The sequence below is a fragment of the Peromyscus californicus genome, unplaced genomic scaffold, assembly GCF_007827085.1.
Source record: "Peromyscus californicus insignis strain IS unplaced genomic scaffold, ASM782708v3 Scaffold_3__1_contigs__length_106647218, whole genome shotgun sequence".
Classification (NCBI taxonomy): Eukaryota; Metazoa; Chordata; class Mammalia; order Rodentia; family Cricetidae; genus Peromyscus; species Peromyscus californicus.
In genome coordinates, this window is record NW_026294551.1 from 5,901,671 (window position 1) to 5,915,503 (window position 13,833).

General features: G+C 50.2%; 1 non-coding gene across 1 annotated transcript; it reads right to left on the reverse strand.

Annotated features, from left to right (window-relative positions):
• Nucleotides 1-13,506: 13,506 nt before the first annotated feature.
• On the reverse strand, nucleotides 13,507-13,612 carry LOC128123519 (U6 spliceosomal RNA). The gene has a single exon (XR_008222700.1). It is a non-coding gene; the product is annotated as a U6 spliceosomal RNA (small nuclear RNA).
• Between the last annotated feature and the right edge of the window lie 221 nt (nucleotides 13,613-13,833).

Sequence of the window (13,833 nt, forward strand, 5' to 3'; positions counted from 1 at the left end):
TCTCTGTCTCTGTCTCTCTCTCTCTCTCTCTCTCTCTCTCTCTCTTTCTCATTAACCAGACTGTGTCCAACAAGACCCACCTGGCCTTGGCCTCAGGCCAGTCAGGAGTTCTGACTTGATCATCAACCCAGCCTGTTTCCAGCCATACCTGTCTCACAGGTGAAAGGAATTGTTTTTCTTCCTAGGCTCCATGCCTAGCTTTCCCAGAGAAAAACACCTAAGAGCTACCACCACCACCACCACCACCACCACCACCAGCACCAGCACCTCCCCACCTCGTGCCAGAGAGGTGACAACCGGTCCTTAGGCCTAGCCTTTGCACCCCAGGAGCTCAGGGAAGGCTACCAGGTGTCCAAACATTTAAATGTTTTTTGTTGTTTACATGTTTGTGTGTGAGAGTGTGTGTGCGTGTGCCACAGTGTGAGTGTAGGGGTCAAAGAACTACCTTCTACAGTCTGTTCTCGCCTTGCATCAGAAGAATCCCAGGGCTTGAACTCAGGGAGTCAGGCTTGGTGGCAGGCATCCCTACCTGCACAGATGCCAGTCTCTTTCCTTGTTTTCCTGAGGTGAGGGTGCCTGGCACCCCACCCACCATGCCTGAAGCTACCTTCCCTGGGTGATTTTTATTTTATTTTATGTTTTTAAGGGATTTGGTCGTTTGAAACAGGGCTTGTGTGTCCTAGGCTGTCCCTGAACTTGCTACATAAATGAGGGTGGCTTTGCTGTCCTGCCTTCGCCTTCCTAGTGTTAGATCACAGGTTCATGCTCCCACATCGAGCTCATGCAATACTAGAAGTCGGACCGAGGGCTTTGCGCACGAAAGCCAGCACGGTGCCAACTGAGCCCCTTGCCCTGTCTCTGAGTTGTTTTGTTTGTGATTTTAAGAACCGTTTTTAGATGCATTTAGTTTAGTTTATGTGCATGGGTGTTTGCCTGCAGGTGTGTGTGTGCACCACGTGTGTACCTGGTGTCTGTGGAGTCAGAAGAGGGCACTGGACCTCCTGGAACTGAAGTTACATGTGGTAGTGAGCCTCCTTATGGATACTGGGAACTAACCCTGGGTCCAGCCTCAAACTCCAAGCAGTCCTCCTGTCTCAGCCTCCTGAGTGTTGGGACCACAGGCATATATCACCATGCTCAGTTTCCCTGGTAAGTTCAACTCCTCACATGCAGGCCTCCTGAACCTCAAATTCTCTCTGTTTTTACAGTATGTCCCTGCCTGGGAGGTTGCAAGAGAAAGGAGATGTTCACCTCTGCAAAATGTTAAGACTTTGTTTCCAGACTGTCCGGCATTTGGCTTTCCATTCTGAGAGTTCCCAGCTGCTTCTCCGTGATGGCCAGTGCGGGCACTGGCTTGGGGGTGCCGCAGGCCACATGGGGAGATGTGGAGGCACAGAGAGGCTGTACAGGATCCCTGGCTGTGTGCTGGAGTATATAGACTTTGGGTTTCCTCTTCTGTGCAATGCTTTCACTGCTAGAGCTGTGTGAATGACTCGGGCTCTACCTCTCTAGTGGTTTGAATAAGAATGGCCCCATTCAGCCCAGCAGTGGTGGCACATGCCAGCACTCCAGAGGCAGAGGCAGGTGGATCTCTGTTAGTTTGAGGCCAGCCTGGGCTACAGAGGGAGTTCCAGGAAAGGCGCCAAAGCTACACAGACAGAAACCCTGTCTTGAAAAACCAAAAAAAAAAGGGGGGGGCTGGAGAGATGGCTCAGCAGTTAAGAACACTGGCTGTTCCTCCAGAGGACCTGGGTTCAATTCCCAGCACCCACATGGCAGCTCACAACTGTCTGTAACTCCAGTTCCAGAGGATCTGATACCCTCACATAAACATACATGCAGGCAAAACACCAATCAACACTCATAAAATAAAAATAAATAAATTTTAAAAAAAAAGAAAGAAGAAAGAAAAACCAAAAATAAAAGGCTCCCATAGGCTCATATATCTGAGTGCTTAGGGAGTGGCATTAGGAGGTGTGGCCTTGTTGGAGAAAGTGTGTCACTGTGGGTGGGCTTTGGGGTTTCAAAAGCCCAATCCAGTCCCAGTGTTCTCTCTTCTTGCTGCCTGAGAATCCAGATGTAGAACTCTCAGCTCCTCCTCCAGCACCGTGTCTGCCTGCATGCCGCCGCCGTGCTTCCTGCCATGACGATAATGGACCAAACCTCTGAAACATTAAGCAAGCCCCAGTTAAATACTTTCCTTTATAAGAATGGCCATTGTTGTGATGTCTCTTCACAGCAATAGAACACTAAGGGGCTCGTGGGATGGCTCAGCAGTTAAGAGCACTGACTGCTCTTCCAGAGATTCTGAGTTCAATTCCCAGCACCCACATGGTGGCTCACAACCATCTATAATGGGATTTGATGGCCTCTTCTGGCACGCAGGTACATATGCAGACAGAATGCTCATACATTTTAAAAAAAAAAAAAAAAAAGAAAAACCTGACTAAGACAACCTCTTAGGTATTCTCCTTGTCTTCCTGGGCCACCTTGCTGTGGCTGGGGTGCAGGTCCCACTGGGCCTTTGGACTCTGTCTCTCATATACCCCTACCTCTAAGCCTTGTTGACCTTGGCTACAACTCAGGGTCATTAGGATTCCAGAACATTCTGAAATCTGACACCCACAGGGTGCCACTTTGCTGCTTCCAGCCACCTGCCTGCCATCCTGGTGGCTCAGACCACAGACATACGGCTCACTGTGTTTGGAGGACTGTAGATGGGAGGACGCTCCTGGTTTCTGCGGCCTGGCCTACAGTCTTGGGGGTTCCTTGACCTGTTTGTGATCACCCCGATCTCTTCCTTTTCACCTAGCATTGTCTCTGTTGTCTGGGATTTGTTCATATATCCACACATACGAACAATGGTTTCGAGGTTAGAGTGCTCACCTGTACATGCATGTGTGAAGGGCAAAGGTCAGTTCGGGTGCAGTTCCACTTGTTTTGCTTTTGAGATAGTGTCTCACTGTAGCCCTGGCTGGCCTGGAACCTGCTGTGTAGACCAGGCTGGTCTTGAACTCGGAGAACCACCTGCCACCAGTGCTGGAGTTAAAGACACACACTGCCACCATATCCAGCCCTACTTATCTTTGAGACAGCATGTCTCTTTGAAATTAGAGCTAGTTTCAGCTAAACTGGTCAGCCATCATGCCTCTAGGATCTGCCTTTCAATCCCCACCCCAATTCAAGTGCTGGGGATTCATGTGCCCATATACCCAAGTTTTACATGGATGTGGGAAATCTGAACTCAGGACTTCATGCTTCATAGCAAGCTCTCAACCCACTGAGCCCCAACCCCTGAAAAATATTTTATATAATAAAATCTCTTTATGTGGTACTAGAGATTAAATCCTGGCCCTTGTGAATGCTCTACCTCTGAGCTACACTCCCAGCCCAAGATGTGTTGGTTAGACATAGATGCCTCCTTCATTACCTTGTGTGGTATGGAAATGCTCCTCCTCAAGCTCGAAGGATTGGGAGGGAAAACCAATAAGCTCTTAGGACCATTTTGAATCAATGCTTTATGCCTTCAGTGGAAAGATGTAACCACACTGGGCATCTTGAAAGAGTTGAAAGAGGAAACCACCATGAATAGTGTCTGTGGGTACAGGAGAAAGGGGGTGTCTGGAAGGCAAGCCTACCCTCTTCCCCAGCATGGCCCGGGTGCAATTATTGCTTGTATCTGCAAGCAGCCAGGCTCCTTAGCTATTTTGGCTACCTTGACCTTCAGATCCTGGCTTCTACCTTGGCTTATGGCATCTCCAGCTTCCTGAGCAGATGGGTTTGTTCCCCAGTCCCTGGACGAGCAAAGCTGAGTTTTGTGTTGGCTGTTACATGATGGATCTTAACCGCAACTCAGGCTTAACACAAATTTATCCTTACAGTTCTGGAAGCCAAAGTCCAGAGTGAACCTGGGGTCTGTGGAACCTAGCCCCCCCCCCTTTTTTTTAAATCTTTTAGAGGACACCTGCATTCCTTGGTATGAGGACCCTTCATGACCAAAGCCAGAGACTGACGTATCTTGAGATTTTACTTCAATAGCCATTGTCTCTTCCTTCTCCCTGTCTCTCGCAAGGTCCCCTGGGATCATTGGCCCCAGCCACGTGCCCTAGATAAATTTCCATCTCCAGACTCCTCCTCCTCCTCCTGTACCCCAAACTGGTCTCAAGGGTAGGCTTGCATTCTTGAGCCTCCTGCATCCACTTCTCAAGTACCGGAACACAGGCATGTGATATCACACCCAATTTATATGGTACTAGTGCTAGAACCCAGGGCTTCCTTCATGCTATGTAAGGACTCTCCCAACTGAAGTCCATCCCCAGCCTCCCCACCACCTCCAGATTATTTTTGTTGTTGTTTTATTTTTTTGAGACAGAGTCTCACTATATATCTCTGGCTGTCCGGGAACTTACTATGTAGACCAGGCTGGCCTTGAACTCACAGAGAGTCTCTTGCTTCTGCCTCCCGAGTGCTGGGATTAAAGGTGTGCCCCTACTTCCAGGCCACCTCCAGATTCCTAATCGCATCTGCAAAGTCCCTTCTGCACATAATGTATTGTGGTCATTCACAGGCTCCTGAGATTGTGGCGGGGACATCTTTAGGGGCCAGGATTTCACTAACCACCAATGGAAATGGAAATAATGTGCTAACTCTGTCCTCACTTGGCTCCAGAACCTTCTTTCCCAACTCCTTCCTTTTCTGGCTTTACCCAAACAAACATAAACCAAGGCCTTGCTTTTCCCCAAAATAAGCATTTATGTTGAGTGGGGCTGGAACTAGCCTTGCTAGGGCTGAGATCCAGTCCAGAGAAAAATTGGTTTCCATTTCTGAAAATTACCCAGGAGGGAGAAACTGGCATCTTTGCTAAACATAATAGAGGCTTGCAAAATCCCAACTTTTCACCTGAGGAAGGGGCTGGAAGCAGCCCAGCAATCCGTTCTCAGCCTGGCACGATTCCCCCACACTGCTTGCAGAAAGGGCACTGCCCCACCCCCACCCCCCAGGCACCAAAGGAACTCTGTGGCTTTGCCACCTCCTCTCATGTGACCTGGAAGCCCAGCTGCTTCTGTTCTCCTGTGACGAGACTGGACCAGGCTAACCATACTGCCAGCCACAGCCATTGGAAAGAGTCACTCCGTGGAAACATTCCTTGGACTCCCTCTGACATCATCTTCCATTTGGGCCTGAAGTGGGCTGTGGCCTGGCCTTTGCCCAGCCCCACGTCCTGGATACTAGCAGAACGGATGTTTCCTGGTTTGCCCAGGGACCCTAGTCTGCTGACCTTACCTCCTGAGGAAGGAGAAGCCCTGTCAGACCACCTGACTCAGGAGGTCCTAGAAAGAGAAATGAGATGCAGGAAGCAGGAACCAGCGCCTCTGCAGTCAGGGGAAGAAAGCAGAGCTGCTTCTCCAGCTCAGCAACCCAGGACGGAGCTTGGAGGCTGAGGCGATGGGTGTGCGCATGGTTTTCCCCGTACTTTCTGTTTGGACGTCTTTTCTACTTTCACGTTTCTCAAAACGTGTCCTTGGGTGTTTCCCCAAGCAAACAGACGGTGCGTTGGCCCTAGTCCCCGGCCAAGAGTGCCGTTGTGCTAATGGTCTAGGGTTGTGTCCACCTACCTGAGGGTGGGCAGACATGCACAGGAGACTTTGGGGATGCTGTCCTGGGGTGTACCCGTCTTTTACCCAAACTTGTACCTATTCAGGCTTCCTCTATCGAAACCCAGTTATTAAGGACCAGGAGCAAAAGCAGGGGAGGGACGCAGATACCCTGATTCGCCAACTGAAAAAGACATGAAGCCAGGAGCGAGGCTTGCCTGCTCCTCGTGCTCATTATCCACATCCCGAAAATAGAACATCCCCTTCCCTGGAGGCTCAGTTCCTGAAGGTCAAAGCCTCGGATTTTTTGCAGACACAAGCCTAGTAATTTAAGTAATGATTATGCAGGGTGAGTTGGACAGCTGGGTCTCTGGACAAGGGATGCCTTCACCTCACCCCACATAGGCTGGCTGGGGAGGTTTCATGCACCAGAGCATGACGCTGCATGGATGTGACAGGAAAGCCAGTTTCCAAAAATGGAGTTCCTTGTTCCCTTTGCTGGTTGCCCTGAAGTCCTGAGCACAGTGACGGGCTGGCGTCTGAGCATCAGTTGAGATGTTGTTTCTCCTCCAGGGCACTGTCCCGTGATCCCAACAGCTTCCTCTGGCCCTGTTTCAGAACCGAGTGTGGTCACCAAGGGATCACCCCCGCAGGTGCTGAGGAGTTCAACTTTCTTTTTCCTGCCCTGTTTTCTTTCTTTCTTTCTTTCTTTCTTTCTTTCTTTCTTTCTTTCTTTCTTTCTTTCTTTCTTTCTTCCTTCCTTCCTTCCTTCCTTCCTTCCTTCCTTCCTTCCTTGCTTTCTCTTATTTCTCCCCCTTTAAAAACTTAATTACTTGGGTTGGGGATTTAGCTCAGTGGGTTCGATCCTCAGCTCAAAAAAAAAAAAAACAAAAACCTTAATTACTTTTTACTTTGATTTGTTTGTTTGTTTGTTTGTTTTCACAGCAGGGTTTCTCTGTGTAGTTTTGGTACCTGTCCTGGATCTCGCTCTGTAGACCAGGCTGGCCTTGAACTCAGAGAGATCTGCCTCCAGAGTGCTGCAGGATGAGCTTGAATTCTCCCCTTACCTCCTTCTGCTAGGATCACAAGCACGTCCCCCTGCCGTGGCTGGCCTTTGTTTTAGTGTGTGTGGTACACATGGCATGTGTATGGGTAGACATGCTCAGGGAGACAATGTGTTTGAAGGCCAGAGGTTAATACCTTATTCTGTGGACAGGGTCCCCCACTGAACCTAGAGCTCACTATTTTGGCTCAACTAGCTGGCCAGTGAGTCCTCGGAATGGGCCTGCCTCCGTCGTCCCAGCTCTGGGGTCACAGGCATGGGCCACCACGCCCAGCACTGGGGTCACAGGCATGGGCCACCACGCCCAGCACTGGGGTCACAGGCACGGCCACCACGCCCAGCACTGGGGTCACAGGCATGGGCCACCACACCCAGCTTGTTTGTGGGATCTAAACTCAGGTTTGCAAAGCAAGCACTTTACCCACTGAGGCAGGGTGTAATGTAGCCCAGGCTGGCCTTAAACTCACTATGTAGCCAAGGATAGCTTAGAATTTCTTACCTTCCTGCCTCCACCTCCCAACTGCTACGATCAGGTGTGTACCACCACAACCAACTAGAATTTTTATTTTTATTTTATGTATTTTTTGAGAAAGGGCCCCACTAAGTAGCTCTGGCTTGCCTGTAACTCACTATGTAGATCACACTAGCCTCAAACTCACAGCGCTCTGCCTCTCTCTGTCTCTAGAGTGTTGAGATTAAAGGCGTGTGACACCAGCCTCACTGGGATTTTGATCTTACTGTCTCATATGCCAAGGCTTGTGGATTGATTGGTTAGCAATATTTTTTTTTTAAGTTTTTCGAGACAGGGTTGCTCTGTGTAAGAGCCCTGGATGTCCTAGAACTCACTCTGTAGAGCAGGCTGGCCTCAAACTTACAAAGATCTGCCTGCCTCTGCCTCCTAAGTGCTGGGATTAAAGGTGTGTGTAACCACACCTGGCTTAGTAATAGATCTTCAAAATAAAAAATATGAGTTTTTTTTTTTTTTTAACATCCTGGGATTGATTTTAGAGCTTAGTGGATGATAGGCAAGCACTCAACCCCTGAGCTAAAAATATGTATATTTTAAATATAAAAAAAAAATGTAGAGGGTGATCTAAAAAGTTGAGGGGCTTGGAGACAATGTTATCTGTCAACTTGACAAAATCTAGTGTTACAGGAGAGATGGTCCTCTGAACATGCCTGGAGGGATTATTGAGATAACCTTACTTGAAGTGGGGAGACCTGCCCACTGTGGGTGGCACCATTCCCTTGGCTGAGTCCTGATCAGCAGAAGCAGAGAGAGGGAGCAGAAAGCACACATTCTCCCCTTGCTCCCTGCTCCTTCTCTGTCTCAAGCTCCTGCCACTGCAGCTTCTCCTGGATGGTGGACTGTAACCTGAACTGTGAGCTGCAAACCCTTTCCTCCTTCAAAGCTTTTGGCAGAGGATTTTATCACAGCAACAGGAATGGAAAGTGAGATGGGAAGGTGTATACCTTTTATTTGTCTTTTTTTGTCTTTTCCTTAAAACTCATCAGCAAGGTTATTCAAACAGCACAGGAAGACCGACCTCTCCTGTTCCTGCTCCTCTGGCAGATGCAGCAGAGCTCCCCAGGGGAAGGAATGCATCTGGGTATAAATATAGGCACTCTGGAGGGACACCTTCCCCCAACTCACCCCCCCCACACACACACACCTTCCCTGGCTTCACAGAGGGGCAGATGACCCTGGTGTACAGTTAAAAAGACAAATCAGACTTCCTGACTTAGCGCGGCTAGAAAAATCCCCACATCAGAGCTGGCATTTGCAAATAAGCACAAAGCATTTCAGGTTGAGTTCCTATTGTACTGGGATCCCAGATTGAGAACTAGGCTCTAAATCAGGCATGGGGCCACATCCTTTAATCCCAGCACTGGAGGTAGAGGCAGGCAGATCCAGGACTGCACAAGGAAAGGAAACCCTGTTTCAAACACATGCACGCATACACACACACACACACACACACACACACACACACACACACACACACACACGGGAGGGGGAGAGGGAGGGAGGGGAGAGAGAGACACTTCCTAACTGCCAAGGATGATGAGCATGGGGTTGGCTCTTGGCAGCGTCAGCATTATTCTAACAGGAGGACATGCTGAGCCCTCACAAGCAAATCTGCCATCTGTCCCTTCTGAAGCTTGCAGAGGCACGGGATTTGGGAAAGATGGAGCAGAGGCCAGGAGCCACGGTGAACCTAGGGATGGTGAAGAGTGTGCCGGTCTCTCTTTTAGGAAGCTTTAACGTGTGCCCCTGGGTACGTGAAGAGCAGGAATCTAGGTTCCAGTCAACACTGGGACTAGGAAACAGCTCAGGCGACAACTGTTGTAAGAGTACATGCCGTGCAAGAATGAGGGCCTGAGTCTGAACCCCTGGTCCCCACATAAAAAAGCCGACATAGCCATGTGTGCCTGTAACCCCAGTGCTGGGGTACAGACAAGGGCAGGTCCGAGAGCTGACAGCCCAGCCCAGCAAGACAGAGTTTCAGGTTCAGTTAGACAGGTTCTGTTAGAGACCCTGTTCTGAGGGAATAAGGTAGAGCAGGATAGAGCAGGAACCTGATGTCCTCCCCGGCCTCTGTGGATCCATACATCTGTGCATACATACCAATAACAAAATAAAATAAATGAGTGTGAGGGTTACCAACCGCTTGAAGAAAGCATCTTTTTTTTCTGTTTCGTTTGCTTTCCCTACCTCCCCCCACAACCCCAGCAGCCTACCAACCTTGCTAAATCCCCAACCCTTGCCTTGTTTTGAAGACAAAATCTTGCCCAGGCTAGTCTAGAACTCTTCCCTCAGCCTCCTGAGAGCCAGGACTACAAATGTTCACCGTCAAGTTTTGAAATGACGGATCTGTCTTCTGTGAGTTGAAAACTACCCTGGGCTATATAACAAGTTCCGACGCCAGCCAGTGCTCCACAATGAGACCCTGTCTCCAAATAATAAAATAAAATATAAACAAATAAATAAATAAGTGGTCAGAGGTGCCTTTAAAGTTAGACACAGAGGCTGGAGAATGGCTGAGTGGTAACAGCTACCAGTCGTGCCAAGTTGATGGTAAACCTCAAAACCATACTCAGATGCCAGCTCCAGGGATTTGACCTGACTGGGGGCGTGAGGGAATGAAGAAATGACAGACAAATTGGCGCTGGAAAGCTGTGGGAAGGGCTCAGTGGCTGGGAACTCACGCTGCATCCCTGATGGGGTGGGAATGCGCTGGGAGCGCACACTGCAGCCCTGATGGGGTGGGAATGCGCTGGGAGCGCACACTGCAGCCCTGATGGGGTGGGAACGCGCTGGGAGCACACGATGCAGCCCTGATGGGGTGGGAACGCGCTGGGAGCGCACACTGCAGCCCTGATGGGGTGGGAACGCGCTGGGAGCGCACACTGCAGCCCTGATGGGGTGGGAACGTTCTGGGAGCACACAATGCAGTCCTGATGGGGTGGGAACGTTCTGGGAGCACACGCTGCAGCCCTGATGGGGTGGGAACGTTCTGGGAGCACACGCTGCAGCCCTGATGGGGTGGGAACGCTCTGGAAGCACACGCTGCAGCCCTGATGGGGTGGGAACGCCCTGGGAGCACAGGCTGCAGCCCTGATGGGGTGGGAACGCGCTGGGAGCACACGCTGCAGCCCTGATGGGGTGGGAGCGTTCTGGGAGCACACAATGCAGTCCTGATGGGGTAGGAACGTTCTGGGAGCACACGCTGCAGCCCTGATGGGGTGGGAACGTTCTGGGAGCACATGCTGCAGTCCTGATCGGGGTGGGAACGTTCTGGGAGCACATGCTGCAGTCCTGATCGGGGTAGGCACGGGCAGTCCTCTGACTTCTCCAGCTGCAGTAGAGGCCAGTGGCTCTGCTTTCTGAAGCTCTCAGCAGAGCCTTATCCCTCCCTGGTCAGCGGAGGGAGGTGTCGGACAGCCCTATAGTAGGCATTGTTTGGAGGGACTTTATTTGGTCTAAAAAGTAGTGTCATGTAGCCCAGGCTGGCCTCAAACTCGCTATGTAGCTGAGGATGACCTTGAACTTCTGGCCCTGCTGCGTCCATATCCCAAGTGCTGGGCTTAGAGGGGTGTGCCACCATGCTTGGTTTATGTACTATTGGAGATGGAACCCGGGGTTATGTGGGTGCTGGGTAAGCATGCTGTTGATGAGCTACATTCTCAGTCCCCAGTCATAAACTGATGAATTTATTTACTTGTTTATGTTTGGTTTTAGGAGACAAAATTTCACACTGTAGCTCAAGCTGGCCTCATATTGGTGCAATCCTCACAACTCAGTCTCTCAAGTACTGGGATTAAGGGCATGAGGCAACCATCTGGCTTTTAGTTTTGTTTATTTGTTTGTTTGTTTTGATTTTTCGAGATAGGGTTTCTCTGTGTAGTTTTGGTGTCTGTCCTGGATCTCGCTCTGTAGCCCAGGCTGGCCTCGGACTCAAAGAGATCTGCCTGGCTCTGCCTCCCAAGTGCTGGGATTAAAGGTGTGTGCCACCACCGCCCGGCTACTCATTTTTTTTAATGTGTTAACAGGGCTGGAGAGAAGGCTCAGTGGTCAAGAGCACTCACTGTCCGTTATTCCAGAGGACCTGGGTTTGATTTCCAGGACCTACATGGCAGACCACAACCATATGTAACTCCAGTTCTAGGTAATCCAGCTCTGGGGTAATCCAATATCCTCTTCTGGCCCCTGTAGGCAACACACACACACACACACACACACACACACACACACACACACACACACCATAATTGAAAAAAAATAAAGCTGGGGTGGTGGTGGGGGTGGCACACACCTGTAATCCCAGCACTTGGGAGGCAGAGGCAGGTGGATCCCTGAGTTCAAGGCCATCCTGGTCTAGAGAGTGAGTCCCAGGACAGCCACGGCTACCCAGGGAAACTCTGTCTCGAAAAACTAAGAAAAAAAAAAAATAAATCTTTAAAAATATATGGAAGCTTTAGAAGGCCAGTATTGGTGAAATTATTAAGGCCACTCCACGTAGTTAGGAGATTTATTTAATGGCGTAACTTACAAATTAAGGGATAGGTAGGTCGCGGGGTCTGGGGAAGGTGTATCGCAGTCCAGCGGTGTTCTCTGGAGCTCTGCTTGGCCCACCTCCACTGTCCAGGGTCCCGGAACAGAGTGAGAGTGCAGCCCATCCAGAGCTCAGGTCTCCAGGTGCCTCCCTTGGCCCCGCCTTGTAGGCGTGACAGTTGCCAAAGTCTCAAAGGGGGTTTGGAACTTCCAGATCAAAGCTGGAATGGCTACCCACTACAGGCCAGCCTTGGGCCGGGCTGTAGCTTGACTGCAGAGCTCCTGCTTAGAACACCTAATGCTGGCTTCTGTTTCCACTATTCTGTTCTGTTTTTCCTACTAACCTACTAACAGGAGTGGGGGTGGGGGAGAGGGGGTGTGGGGGAGGGGCTTTCTCATTCAGGAGCCTTACCCAAAGGCCCTGCCATCCCAGTGCTAAGAAGGCTACAGGAGTGTTCTGCCTGTGCCATCCCTTCGGGGAAGCTGCTCCCTGGAGAGGAGGTGGCAGGCTGTGTCCACCCAGATGGCAGCTGAGGTACCTGCACCTGGCTTCTGGAGTAGGCAGCACATCGAAACCACCTGCGCCGGCCTCTGCCTTCTGAAATTGTGACTTACCTGGTCCAAGTTTGTTTTCAAAGGTCACCAGTGCCGAGAGAAAAGCAACAACAACAAAAGCAGAGATGCCCTAAGTGTAATGACGGGGCTGGAAGAGTGGGTGGGAGGGCACAGGGGCAGGTGGAGCACCACCGTGCCTTTCCCTGGTGTGGGCTGGGGTCGAACCCACTGCAAGCCTCTGGGCGCCACTGCTCCTGGAACAGGGCTAACAGCTCCATCTCCTCAGGGTCTCTCCTGCCCCGTTTTCACTTGGCCTACCCGTCTCTTCACGCCAGTGCAGACGCGTGGAGACAACGTAGACTTCCTTCTCCTCAGTTCCTGTAAGAGTGTCCTCAGCTCTCAGTCCAGCAGGCAGTGTCCCAGCGTCTAGCTAGCCCCAGTGCTGTGGGCTGAAGGGACTTGTCTCGGGCCTGATGCTTTTTCTGGCTAGCATTTTTAGTTAGCTTATATTAATTATGCACAATAATGGATTTCACTTTAATGTTTTCACGCAGGTATATGATGTGTTTGGGACATACTCACCCCAATTAGCCTTTCTTGTCCCCTATTTCCCACGGTCCCTTCCTCTTCCCAACTGGTTCCCTCAGTTCCCTTTCTATCCAACCCCATCCCCCGCTCCCGTGTGCGTGCGCGCGCGTGTGTGCGTGTGTGTGTGTGTGTGTGTGTGTGTGTGTGTGTGTGTGTGTGTGTGTGTGTCCCATAGAGAGCTTTTGCAAAGATTGGAGAGCAATTTTCAGGGAGTCATTTCTCTACTCCAGCCATGTGAGTCCCGAGGATTGAACTCAGGTTGCCAGGGTTGGCAGCAAGCTCCTTCACCCACCAAGCTATCTTGCTGGACCCTGGCTAACTTTAAAAAAAAAAGCATCTGTGTGTTCATTTTTTCTTTATAATTTACTTTTTATTTGAATATATGTGTGTGTGTGTTTTTCCTGCGTGTGTCTATTTTTGCACCACATTCATGCCTAGTGCTCATGGGGACCAGAGAGGGAGTCAAATCCCTTGGAACTGGAGTTACACATGGTTGTGAGCCGATGTGGGTACTGGGAATTGAACCCCAGTCCTCTGTAAAAGCAGCCAGTGTTCTTTACCACTGAGCCATCTCTCTAGCTCTGGCTAGCATTCTGTTTTGTTTTGGTTTCTTCCCTTCCTTCCTTCCTTCTTTCTTTTGTTCTTTCTTTCTCTTAATGGAACGCTTCACAAATTTTCGCGTCACCCTTGCTCAGGAGCCATGCTAACCTTCTCTGTATCCTTCCAATTGTTAGGATCCGGCCTGCCGAAGAAGCCAGTGCTGACTGTGCTGCAAACACTTTTTTTTTTTTTTTTTGAGATGGGGGGGGGTTCTCTGTCCTGGCTGTCCTGGAACCCACTCTTTAGTCCAGGCTGGCCTCTGCAAGTGCTTGGATTAAAGGCATCTGCCACCTCCACTGGGCTCTGGCTAGCATTTTTTTGTTTTGTTTTGTTTTTTTTTTTTTTTTTTTTTTGGTTTTTCGAGACAGGGTTTCTCT